This window comes from Lontra canadensis, unplaced genomic scaffold (genome assembly GCF_010015895.1).
Source record: "Lontra canadensis isolate GAN:19392208 unplaced genomic scaffold, GSC_riverotter_1.0 scaffold173, whole genome shotgun sequence".
NCBI classification, from domain to species: Eukaryota; Metazoa; Chordata; class Mammalia; order Carnivora; family Mustelidae; genus Lontra; species Lontra canadensis.
Window position 1 is genome coordinate 1,578,073 of NW_022631167.1, and position 12,753 is coordinate 1,590,825.

The following is a 12,753-nucleotide window of genomic DNA, read 5'->3' on the forward strand; positions in this document are numbered from 1 at the left end:
CTTGATTTACAAGAAATGGGGCTGTTATGTCCCTTTTTACTACTCCTTAACCTAATACAGTGAGTGAAAGAGTCTCATTCTCTCCCAGAGTTTCTGGCCTTACTTTTGCCAGAAAATCTTGGATAATATTTTTGGACCATTTTCAGTGGCAATATTTATACCCACAAAACTGAGTAGGCCCTGGGACAAGAGCTTAAAATTGCATTATTATTTTGATGCCTGGGCTGTTTAAAGGAATGATTTCATGCAAATATGAAACTTTAATAGGAATGGTGGTTCCTGGTTGTTTCAGGGTACCTGCAAAGCCCCCAGTAGAGTGAGTTTAATCTGTGTCTAAGGAAGGACTCCTGAATGACTCAGTTGGTTAAGGGTCCGCCTTTGGCTCAGGTCATGATCTCAGGGTCCTGGGATAGATATCCTCATCAGGCTCCCTGCTCAGCAGGGGGGTCTGCTTCTCCCTGTCCTTCTGTCCACAGCTCCCCCTGCTTGTGCTCTTTCTCTCTTTCTTTTTCTCTCTCTCAAACAAATAAATGAAGTCTAAAAAAAAAAAAAAATCCGTGTCTATTAAAGTATTTGCAGTCGGAGCTGGGAGAGAAGACAGATGAGTGCTCCAGGAATAGGCAGCTAGAGCCTGTGTCTCAATGGCAGCTCTCTGTGGGTGTGTTTCCTTCACCCTAGAAGCGCCGCCAAGCCTCCTACTCAACCACCACACTCCACACTGTCACCCTGGACTTCCTGTGGGTATGCACTCAGTTGACTGTCACAATTCTCTGAGGTTCTGCTTCAGGAAGTGGACTTTTGCTTTTGGCTCCAGGAAGAAAAGGTGGTGCTGCGGATACATTATGATAGTGGTGGTGCTATTGGTTAAAGCCTTTTGAGTTTCCAGTTTTGAAACTGAATTCAAATTGGGTTAAGTATGAAGGAGATTTATTGTCTCACAAAATCAAAAAGTATAGGGGATAGATCTAACTGGATTCATGTGCTCGAAGGATGCCATCAGGAATCTATCTCCATCGTTGGCTTGGCATCCCTCTGAGTTGGCTTTATTCACATGTCAGGGGTCACCGTGTCATGGTAAAGATGGCTCATGCATGGCTGTCAAGCTTGCATTCCACCAGCGTTAAAATACCAGCGGAGAGAGAGAATGCTTCCTTTCTGGACTTTCAGCGAGAGTCCTGGTGAAGTTCCCATTGGCCCAGTTCAGGTCACGTGCCTCAGACGGATGTTGAATTGCTGGCCAGACCTGAGTCTTGTGCCCACCCACTCCCTCAATTCTGAGGCAAGAGCTCTGAGAAGGGGAGACCAATGGTTTCTGGCATGGGAGAGACAGGTGCTATTTCCAGAAAAATGGGTGCTGGGCAGGCACAAACAACAGATACACCGCTCATGTTGGATATGATGATAACAACAAGAAGCAGGAGGTAAGAATGCCTAGGAGATTCTTACCACTTTTAAAAGACATTATTAAGAAATACTGGTTTTAGACTTTCCCTGCTCCCCAAATCCAACCTCCAAAATTACTCCAGATTTGTTTATTTAAACTGATTAAAGTGATTGGTATCTTAACATTTTCATCTTCATCAAATCATCATCCCAATCAATTAATAAACAACCTCTGCGTATGTAGTTATATCAGAAAAATAAAAATATCATCTTTACGAACTGAGCATTTACTCTCACAGGGTGCATAAATGATGACAGAAGACTCGTAGACAACCACACTAGCTCCGAACACTATGTATTGTCAGTTTTTTTAAAATTTCATTTATTTATTTGACAGAGAGAGAGAGAGAGAGAGCACAAGTAGGCATAGAGGCAGGCAGAGAAAGAGGGAGAAGCAGGCTCCCTGCTGAGAGCCTGATGTGGGGCTTGATCCCAGGACCCTGAGATCATGACCTGAGCCGAAGGCAGAGGCTTAACCCACTGAGCCACGCAGGTGCCCCTGTATTGTCAGTTTTAAATGACATAAATTGAGTTGCATATGGGTGGCTCAGTTGTTGAGCGTCTGCCTTCAGATCCCAGGGTCCTGGGATCGAGCCCTGCGTTGGGGTGGAGGAGGGGGGAGTCTCCATTCAGCGGGGAGTCTGTTTCTCCCTCTGCTCGTTTTCTCTCTCTCTCAAACAAATAAAAAAATATATAAACAAATAAAATGGCCTGAGGTTCTTCCATGTACCCTCAATATTTCCTAACTTTTTCTCACATATTGTCCTATCCTTTTTTTTTTTAAAAAGATTTTATTTATTTGGGTGCCTGGGTGGCTCAGTGGGTTAAAGCCTCTGCCTTCGGCTCAGGTCATGGTCCCAGGGTCCTGGGATGGAGGCCCGCATTGGGCTCTCTGCTCAGCAGGGAGCCTGCTTCCTCCTCTCTCTCTGCCTGCCTCTCTGCCTACTTGTGATCTCTCTCTCTGTCAAATAAATAAATAAAATCTTAAAAAAATTTTTTTTAAAATTAAAAAAAAAGATTTTATTTATTTGACAGAGAGAGATGCAGCAAGAGAGGGAACACAAGCAGAGGTACTGGGAAAGGGAGAAGCAGGCTTCCCGCTGAGCAGGGAGCCCGATGCGGGGCTTAATCACTGAGCCACCCAGGTGCCCCCATATTGTCCTATCTTGTACCACCTCCAAACCAATAATTTCTGGTGCCTGATGTCTAGGAGAGCCATTTGACCTGTATCTAGAAGAGTGCTGTTCTGTTGCTTATGCTCCTAGAGTACCGTCAAAGTCACATAAAAGTTCTCTCAGTAGATGTGCTGAAAAGCACAGAAATTAGAACAGGCAGTTAGGATGCAACGGGGGTGCTTAAATAGATGACAGAGAAAAGGAACTCTTTTGTACCCACTTGAAGGCCCTGACACTCTAGCATCTCAAAATATAATATTCTTCTGTTTTATATCAAGAATACCTTTTATTTTTATTTTATTTTATTTATTTATTTGACAGAGTCAACAGGTAGGCAGAGAGGCAGGCAGAGAGAGAGGAAGGGAAGCAGGCTCCCTGCTGAGCAGAGAGCCCGATGATGCGATGCGGGGCTCGATCCCAGAACCCGGGGATCATGACCTGAGCCAAAGGCAGAGGCTTTAACCCACTGAGCCACCCAGGTGCCCCTCAAGAATACCTTTTAAAACATAAATGACACCTGTTTCAATCCAATCTTGACTCTCCTCATGTTGACCATTCCGTACTGATTTGCCAACCCATATCTCACATTTCAGCCGGTTGCTTCTCCACCATCCATTCCACTCTTCCTTCCCTGGTTAGTAGTCGTATACTTAGAGCTGGGTTAACTGCTGCCCAGGCCCTTGCCACAGTGATGGACTTAGGGACAGACACAGCTTAGGTGATTCAATCATGGCAAGATGGGAAATTTGGGTTAAGTGTTTGGGGGAAGGAAACCTACCTATTCTCCTAAAAGCTGTGCTGTATGAATGTGAAGTCTATAGTGGCTGCAGCCATTTGGCTACCAGAAAGAAAACCCGTGCAAGGATGAAGACAGCCTCAGGAAGTGAGCAGAATGCCTTACGGATATATGGAAGTGGTACTCTGATCAAACTATGCCTGAAGCCTACTCTAGGAATTTCAGTTATACTGAGTCAAGAAATTTTCTTTAATTGTTTATGCCAGTGGAATTAAATGGGAACTTAAAGCAGCCTATTATTGCCTGTCAGGAGAATCTTTATAACATTATTGATGTATAATTGGCATCATATAAATTATATCTATTTAAATGTAAGATATGATGAAGTTTGGTATGCAAAAATAGCTGTGGAATCATCTCCACAATGCAAATAATGAAAATATTCACCAGCCTCAAAAGATTCCCAACATTTTGCAGTCCGTCCCTTCTTCCCTACCTTTCTCCATCCCTTTCTGTCAATAGACCAGTTTGCATCATCTAAATTTTATATAACAGAATCCCTTGAGCTGTTGTTTAAGACAATGGAGGGGGTGCCTGATGGGTTTAGTTAGTGCAGTGTGTGACTCTTGAACTTGGGGTTGTGAGTTTGAGCCCCACAGTGGGTGTAAGGATTACACCATAATGAAGTATAGAATTCAATATGAGTCATTTTATATTCAAAGTATTTATGTACCCACTTGTGTTTGTTTTCTCCACTAACAGAAACTAGTGAAACATAATTAGTTAGTTTGTCAGGTTATTTATGTATCTTTTCTTTTCATGCATTTGATTCTCACAGAATCAGACCCAAGAATTACGTGCTCAGTTGTGGATAATTCAATGTATTCATACTTTCCAGTTTTTAAAAAATTTTTATTTATTTATTTGAGAGAGATATAGAGAGCAAGCCCAAAGGAGGTGGGGTGGGGCAGAGGGAGAGAGAAGCAGATTCCCCACTGAGCAAGGAACCTGACATGGGGCTCAATCCCACGACCCTGAGATCATGCCGTGAGCTGAAGGCAGACACTTAACCAACTGAACCACCAAGGTGCCCCCTACTTTTCAGTTTTTAAAAAAGAATCTATTTATAATTATAATAATTAAAAACCTAAAGACAGAGTGGGACTACAACTTTGCTTTAATGTTTAACATTGAAAAAATTAACATAATACATTATTTTAATAGAATAAAGGACAGGGGCGCCTGGATGGCTCAGTTGGTTGAACATCTGACTCTTGATTTTGGCTGGGGTCAACATCTCAGGGCTGTGAAATCAAGCCCTGCAGTGGGCTCCACCATGGGGAGTCTGCTTGGGATTCTCTTTCCCCCTCCTTCTGCAACAAAATGAAAGAAAATGCATCCAGATTAGAAAGGAAGAAGTAAAAGAATCTCTATTTGCAGATGACACAATCTTATACATAGAAAATACCAAGAATACACTAACAAACACTCAGTATTAATAGAGAAGTTAAATACAAAGTTTGCAGGATATAAGGTTAATAAACAAAAATCAGTAGTATTTCTACATTCTAGCAATAAACATTCTCAAAATGAAATTAAGAAAACCATTCTATTAAACCACAGCCCATAAAAAACTAAAATACAGAGAAAAAACAATGAACAAAAGAGTCACTTGGATGACTCAGTTGGTTAAGTGAGTTACTCTTGATTTTGGGTCAGATCATGATCTCAGTGTCCTGGGACTGAGTCCCGAGTTGGGTTCAGCACCCAGAGGGGAATCTGCTTTAGGATTTTCTCTCTCCCTCTGCCCCTCCTCCCATTCTCTCATATAAATAAATAAAGAAATATTTTAAAAAATTAATAGAAAAGTGCAAGATTTATACACTGAAAACTATTACTGAAAAATGTAATCTAAAAAATGGAAAGATACCCATGTTTAGGGATTGAAAGACTTAATATTGTGAAGATGACACTGCTGATTCAATGCCATCTCTATCCAAATCCCAGCTGTGTTTTTTGAAGACATTAACAAGCTGATCCTAAAAACCCTAGGAAATGGCAAGGCACCCAGACTAGTCAAAACAACCTCGATAAAGAAGAACAAAATTAAATGACTTACACTGATTTCAAAACTTTACTATACAGCTGAAATAACTGAGCCAGCGTGCTAGCATAAGAATGGGCATAAACAATGCAATAAAATTCAGAATCCAGAAATAAACCCTAATATAGACGATCACTTGATTTTCAATAAGAGTGTCTGGACAACTCAAGGGCAGAAAGAATGATCTTTTCAACCATTCAACAAACGGTGCTGGTACAACTAGATATCCATATGCAAAATACTGAAATTAGACCCCCTAACCATATGTGAAAATAAGTGAAAATGTATGAGGGACCTAAAGGTAAATACTAAAACTATAAAATCCTTAGAAGAAAATATAGGTTTAAATCTTCATGGCCATGGATTAGGCGATGGTTTTAGATAGGACACCAAAAGCATAAGCAACCAAAGTAAAAATATACACACTGGATTTCATCAAATTTAAGAACTTTTGTTCTTTGAAGGACACCATTAAGGAAGTGAAAAAACAGGGTACCTGGGTGGTTCAGTTGGTTCAGCGTCTGACTTAATCTCAGGTCAGGTCTTGATCCCAGTGTTGGGAGTTCAAGCCCCATGTTGGGCTCCATGTTGGGTGGAGAGCCTACTTAAAAAAAAAAAAGTAAAGGAAGAAAACAACCCATAGAATGGAAGAAAATATTTATTTGCAAATCATATATCTGATAAGAGACTTGTATCACATATGTAAAGAACTTTCATAACTTAATAATAAGACAAACAAAAAAAGCACCCTATTTTCAAGTGGGGAAAGGACGTGAATAGACATTTATCCAAAAATCCCAATTAAAAAAGAACAAGAAAATAAATTGATCGAACGAAAAGGAAAAAAAAAAAAAAGGAAAGCAAATGACTAATAAGCAAATGGAAATACACTTGACTTCATTAGTCATTTTGGGAAATGTCACTCAAAAGCTAACAGTAGCTTTCTGCCCGGGGATGCCGGCGAGTAAGCATCGTTAAAGTCTCCCCTCCCACTGCCGTCCTGTCTTAAGTCAGAATCTCCCAAAGAGCCTAAACAGCTGCGGAAGCTCTTCATCGGAGGTCTGAGCTTTGAAACAACCGATGAGGGTCTGAGGAGCCATTTGGGGCCATGGGGAACACTTACAGACTGTGTGGTAATGAGCGCTCCAAACACCGAGCGCTCCAGAGGCTTTGGGTTTGTCACATATGCCACTGTGGAGGAGGTGGATGCAGCCAAGAATGCAAGGCCACACAAGGTGGACAAAGAGTTGTGGAACCAAAGAGGGCCGTCTCAAGAGAAGATTCTCAAAGACCTGGTGCCTACTTAACTGTGAAAAAGATTTTTGTTGGTGGCATTAAAGAAAATACTGAAGAACATCATCTAAGAGATGATTTCAAACAGTATGGGAACATCGTAGTGATTGAGATCATGACTGACCGAGGCAGTGGCAAAAGAGGGGTTTTGCTTTTGTAACATTTGATGACCATGATTCTGTAGACAAGACTGTCATTCAAAAATACCATACTGTGAATGGCCACAACTGTGAAGTAAGGAAAGCGCTCTCTAAGCAAGAGATGTCTAGTGCTTCATCCAGCCAAAGAGGTTGAAGTGGTTCTAGAAACTTTGGTGGTGGTCGTGGAGGTGGTTTTGGTGGGAATGACAACTTTGGTCGTGGAGGAGACTTCAGTGGTCGAGGTGGCTTTGGTGGCAGTCGAGGTGGTGGTGGATATGGTGGCAGTGGGGATGGCTATAACAGATTTGGTAATGATGGAGGCAACTTTGGAGGTGGTGGAAGCTATAATGATTTTGGCAATTTCCACAATCAATCCTCAAATTTTGGACCCATGAAAGGAGGCAATTTTGGAGGCAAAAGCTCTGGCCCTTATGGTGGTGGAGGCCAATACTTTGCCAAACCACGAAACCAAGGTGGCTATGGTGGTTCCAACAGCAGCAGTAGCTACGGCAGTGGCAGGTTTTAATTATTGCCAGGAAACAAAGCTTAGCAGGAGAGGCGAGCCAGAGAAGTGACAGGGAAGCTACAGGTTACAACACATTTCTGAAGTCAGCCAAGTACAGTGGTGGCAGGGCCTAGCTGCTACAAAGAAGACATGTTTTAGACAATACTCATGTGTATGAGCAAAAAACTCAAGGACTGTATTTGTGACTAATTGTATAAGAGCTTATTTTAGTTTCTGTTCTGTGGAAAGCGTAAAGCATTCCAACAAAGGGTTTTAATGTAGATTTTTTTTTTTTGCACCCATGCTGTTGATTGCTAAATGTAACAGTCTGATCATGACACTGAATAAATGTGTCTTAAAAAAAAAAAAAAGCTAAAAAAAAAAAAGCTAACAGTAAAAGTTACACAACAAATGTTAGTGAGATGTGGAGGTATTGGAATCCTCATCCATTGCTGACAGAGAATGTAGAATGGTGCAGTAGATTTGTAAAATAATTTGGCGAGTCCTCAAAATGTTAAATATAGAGTTAACCTAAGATTATACAATTTCATTCCTCTAGGTACATACCAGGAGAGATGAAAACATATGCCAACATAAAAACGTATATACAAATCTTCATAGCAGCTTTATGTATAATATCTAAAATGTAGAAACAACTCAAATGCACATATCACCTGATGAAATGGATAAACAAAGGGTTATCTATCCATACAATGGAATAAAAAGGAATGAAATACACATGTTGCAACATACATGAAACTTGAAAACATTATGCTAAGTGAGGAAAGCCAGATAAAAAGACTACGTATTGTTCCAGAACAGGAAAATCAGAGACAGAAAATAAGTTAGTGATTGCTTTAGGCTGGGGTCTGAAGCAGGGGAAAAGTAAAGGGAGGAAGATGTGATTGGGACTGATTACTAACGGATGCAAGGTTTCTATTTGGGATCATAAAGATGTTCTAAAATTAAGTTATAGTAATTTTGCAACTCTGTAAGTACGAAAACCACTGCATTGTATACTACAGGTGTTGAAGTTTAAGGTATATAAATTGCATCTCAATAAAGCTTTAAAAAACAAATCCTAATGGGGCACCTGGGTGGCTTAGTCGGTTAGGCATCTGCCTTCAGCTCAGGTCATGATCCCAGAGTGCTGGGATTGAGCCCTGTGTCGGGCTCTCCGCTCAGCACGAAGTCTGCTTCTCCCTCTCCCTCTGCCTGCCCCTCTGCCTGCTTGTGTGCTCTCTCTCTCTCTGTCAAATAAATAAATAAAGTCTTAAAAAAACCCCAAACACCTCTCACAGCGATAATATCCTCTTCATTGATAGGGAGGGATTGTGTTTTATAAATCATGTAATTTCAACATCTATCTCGGTGCCTGGCCGATGGAGCACTTGATAACAGTTTAATAAAAGGAAGGAAAGAGGGAAGAGATGAAAGATAGGACTATGATATTCCTTCAAAAACTATTCACTTTCTATAGTGCCAAGAACCTAACATACTCTTTCCCCTCACCTTGCAAATGAGGAAACTCATTGGAGAATCAGTAACTGACTTAAATCCTTGCTAGTGAACAGTGGAGGGAGAATCAGAACCCAAGTCTGTATATGCCAAAGCCAATATTCTGTATATTCATTTCTGTAATGTTGATGAAGATCTGAAACTATAGGGGTGATTGGAAGCTATGTTGACATGAATTGGGGAACTGTGTAGGCATGTACATGAGCGCACTGAAGGATGTACAAGGGAAGAAAGGGGGTAGCTTTTGAAAATTTATGTTAGGTATTGATGGGATTTGAAGGGGCCCAATAAAGAATACTTGTATTCTTATCAAAGTTCTGAACAAACTGAGAAATAAAATGGTGAAAGTACGGGGTTGGATTGATGGGCTTGGGGCCCATGTGAGTTGCGCTTGGGTTAATGCTTTGCCATCACTGTCTTGCAATTCTTGGTACTTTCTTAACAATTCTTGGTACTTTCCATTTTGTACTAGGTCCCACAATTATGTAACTGACAAAGATGTCACCTGACAAAATATCACCTTTATTACTGTTATAAGGGGTCTAGGAACATGTGGCTTGAATGTGACAACAAATTTCTAACCTTCAGTCTAGACCTTGGGCACCCTACCTAAGGGAAAGTTTGAGTTAGCAAAGTGCATGTATGTTGCTCACTCCCACTGGTCCCAGTGGAAAAGAAGAAAGAAAGAGACCAGACAGACCCCTTGAGCCAAGACCATTGAACAATCACTCCTGTCCAGTGGAGAAATCTATCCCATACCAACCAGGTACCTGACTCCACCTCCCTGGGAAGGGGTAAAGTATGGGGCAGGAAGCCAAGAGTGATTGGGTAAACCAGAGAAATGCGGAGAGATTCCTTTTTACAGCAGTCAAGATTCTTTTGGTTACAAGTAACAGACACAATCAAATTAGCTTAAATGCAACAGGACATTTTAAACAGGTGTTGTCAACATTCTTTTTGTTTGTTTGTTGGTGTTTTTTTTTTAAATATTTATTTACTTGACAGAGAGAGAGATCACAAGTAGGCAGAGAGGCAGTCAGAGAGAGAGGGGGCAGCAGGCTCCCCGCCAAGCAGAGAGCCTGATGTGGGGCTTGATCCCAGGACCCTGAGATTATGACCTGAGCCAAAGGTAGAGGCTCAACCCACAGAGCCACACAGGCGCCCCAACATTCTTTGTTTTAAAGCAACACCCAGGGGTTACCCACCTGGCTCAGTTGGAAGTGCATGAGACTATTGATCTTGGTTGGGGTCATGAGTTTGAGCCTTGTGTTGGGTGTAGAGGTTAGCTAAATAAATAAAAAAACTTAAACTAAAAAAATAATAAAGGGGCGCCTGGTTGGCTCACTCTCTCTCTGCCTGCCTCTCTGCCTACTTGTGATTTGTCTGTCAAATAAATTAAATATTTTTTAAAAATAATAAAGCAACACCAAATCCCTTTTCCCTTTTTTCCCTGCTAATTTTGTTCAGGTACAGGGAAGAAGTTCCTTGATCTTGGAGAAGCAGATGTCCTGCCAGCGTTATGAATCATAATCAAAGAAATCCAGTTCCCTTTTCCTTGCCAGGTGCTCACTTTTCCAGCCTGTCTTGCAGGTAGAGTAAATATATGAAACAGTTCTAGCAAGTAAGATACAAGAACTTCTGTGGAGACTCTAAGAAAGAGGGATTTTTCATTCACAGAAATTAAGCCTCTTTCCATCTGCTTTCTTTCTTTTTACTTGATGCAGTGATGTGAGGCCATGACATCTGGAGCCATGGAAGCCATATGGAGACCATGAAGACAGGAGCCCGGAATAAAAAGTCAACAGCCAAAAGATGCAGGAGTCTGGGTCTTTGATGATATTGCTGAACTGCACACACCCTAGCTCTGCCTGACTTTAGACTTAAGGAAACGATGTTTCCTAATGGTTCAAGCCATGGTCACTTAGGTTATCTCTTACTTGCAGTCAAATACATCCAGACTCCTGCAGACTTACACCACACTGCTAGTGAACATCAAGGAAGCCAAGGGCAGCGGCTCTCAGACAGGAAGCAGGAACTGGAAAGTTGTCACACTCCTGGGCAGTTACTCGCTCTTCCAGCCTCCCCTGTGCTTCTGAGAACTAGTATCTTTCTTCATTCTTCTCTGCACCAGCGTTCACTGATGCAACAGCCACACAGCCAAGCCCTCCCCGTCTGCATTTCCTGCATCTAAGAGACCAGCTCAGGGGGCAACAGCGTCTCAAGCTCAATTCCAAAGTCTGGAAGAGAGAGGAGGCTTGACCCCGTTGTGGGTCCTGTATTTCCCTGACACCCTGGGGGCAAAGTCACACGCTGGAACACGGCTACCGAGGGCCACTCTGTGTGTGTGTGTGTGTGTGTGTGTGTGAGAGAGAGAGAGAGAGAGAGAGAGATTCTTAAAGAAAGGGGAAGCATGGGCTAAAAGATACCCCTAACTATCTACCTCCTCGTCTGAGCAAAAAAGGGAGATAAAATCCAGGTTATGTCATAGAGGGGGCGGGAAGGGGCCTGAGAGAGATGAAAAGATTCTGGCAGCAAGTGGAAAAGCTGGGAGAGGGATGAGCGATCTCTGGCGGTCGGGGGTGGGGGTGGGGGGTGTGTAGCTGCAAAATTCCTCGGGAAAGAAGTCAAAATTCAATCCCCTAAAGACTCTCCTTGAACGAGGAGTGAAGGAGAGAGGTGGCCAGAGAAATAAGGAGAAGGAAAGGAGTGGCCCTGCAGAAGGAAAAAGCTGTCACGGAGAAAACAGAGGGTAGGACTGGACGCGCCTCGAACCTCCGCGCCCCCGTCCCCCCAAGAGGGAAAGCCAAGAACCTAGGCTGATTTGAGGCCCCAGGACGGGTGCTGGCGTGCGTTCCCTGGCAGTCGCCGAAGAGGTCCCTGAAACAGACTGGGGCACCCTTAACGCTGTTTCCCCACTGAGACGAGAACACGGCGTGGAGGCCGGAACGCGGCCCCCAGAGTCACCGGCTTCGCACGTGGCCGTCCAGATACACGCCACAGCCGGAGGGGGCGCTGCGGGGGCTCGGAGCCATTCCGGGAAGGGCGCTCGGCGGGCCGGGACCGGACGTGGGGCGCCGGCTCTCCGCTGACCCCGGTTCCCTCTCGCGGGCGCACCCGCCAGGTCCCGGCGGAAGGCGTGCGCAGGCGCAGACGCGCGGCCGGAACAGAGCTGGGGGGTGGCGGGGCTGAAGGACGCGTTCCCGGAAAGCGCAGGAAGGAAGTCAGGACGGCCAGATAGCGGGGCCTGGGGCGTCATAGTGGACAATTCTGGGAACGCGAAAGCTGGGGTCGATTTGGATCTAACCCTGTCCCTTCCTCCCTCTTTCTCTGCATTCCTGCGCAATTTAGTAGCGCGGTCCTGCGCCCCTGCACATGCACTTTCCACGTGGCCACCGGGAGGGGTCGGGTGTGCTCGGTTCGCTCACTACAGGTCATCCAGAGCCGTGCTCCGCGCAGAGGGGGTGCTCAGCAAATACTTCTTCCGTGAGTCTGCGTGGGACTTTATGAGCGGAAGAAAGGATCCAAGACATAAGCTGATACGTTGGTTGTCTAATCAGGGGGTGCTCCCGGGGAAGAGTAACCTTTATACCATTTTTGGACAAAAAAATCAAAAAGAATATATTGTGTGCCTTGTGATTATATGAAATTCACATGTCACTGTCCAGAAATAAAGTTTTATTGGTACACAGCCATGCCTGTGCACTTACTGCTGCTTTTGACACTATGAAGGCAGAACTGAGTGCTTAGTACACAATCTATAAGTGGCCCACAAAGCCTGAATATTTACCATCTGGCCCTTTATAAGAAAAGTTTGCTGAGTTCTGGTCTGGAATTCTCAG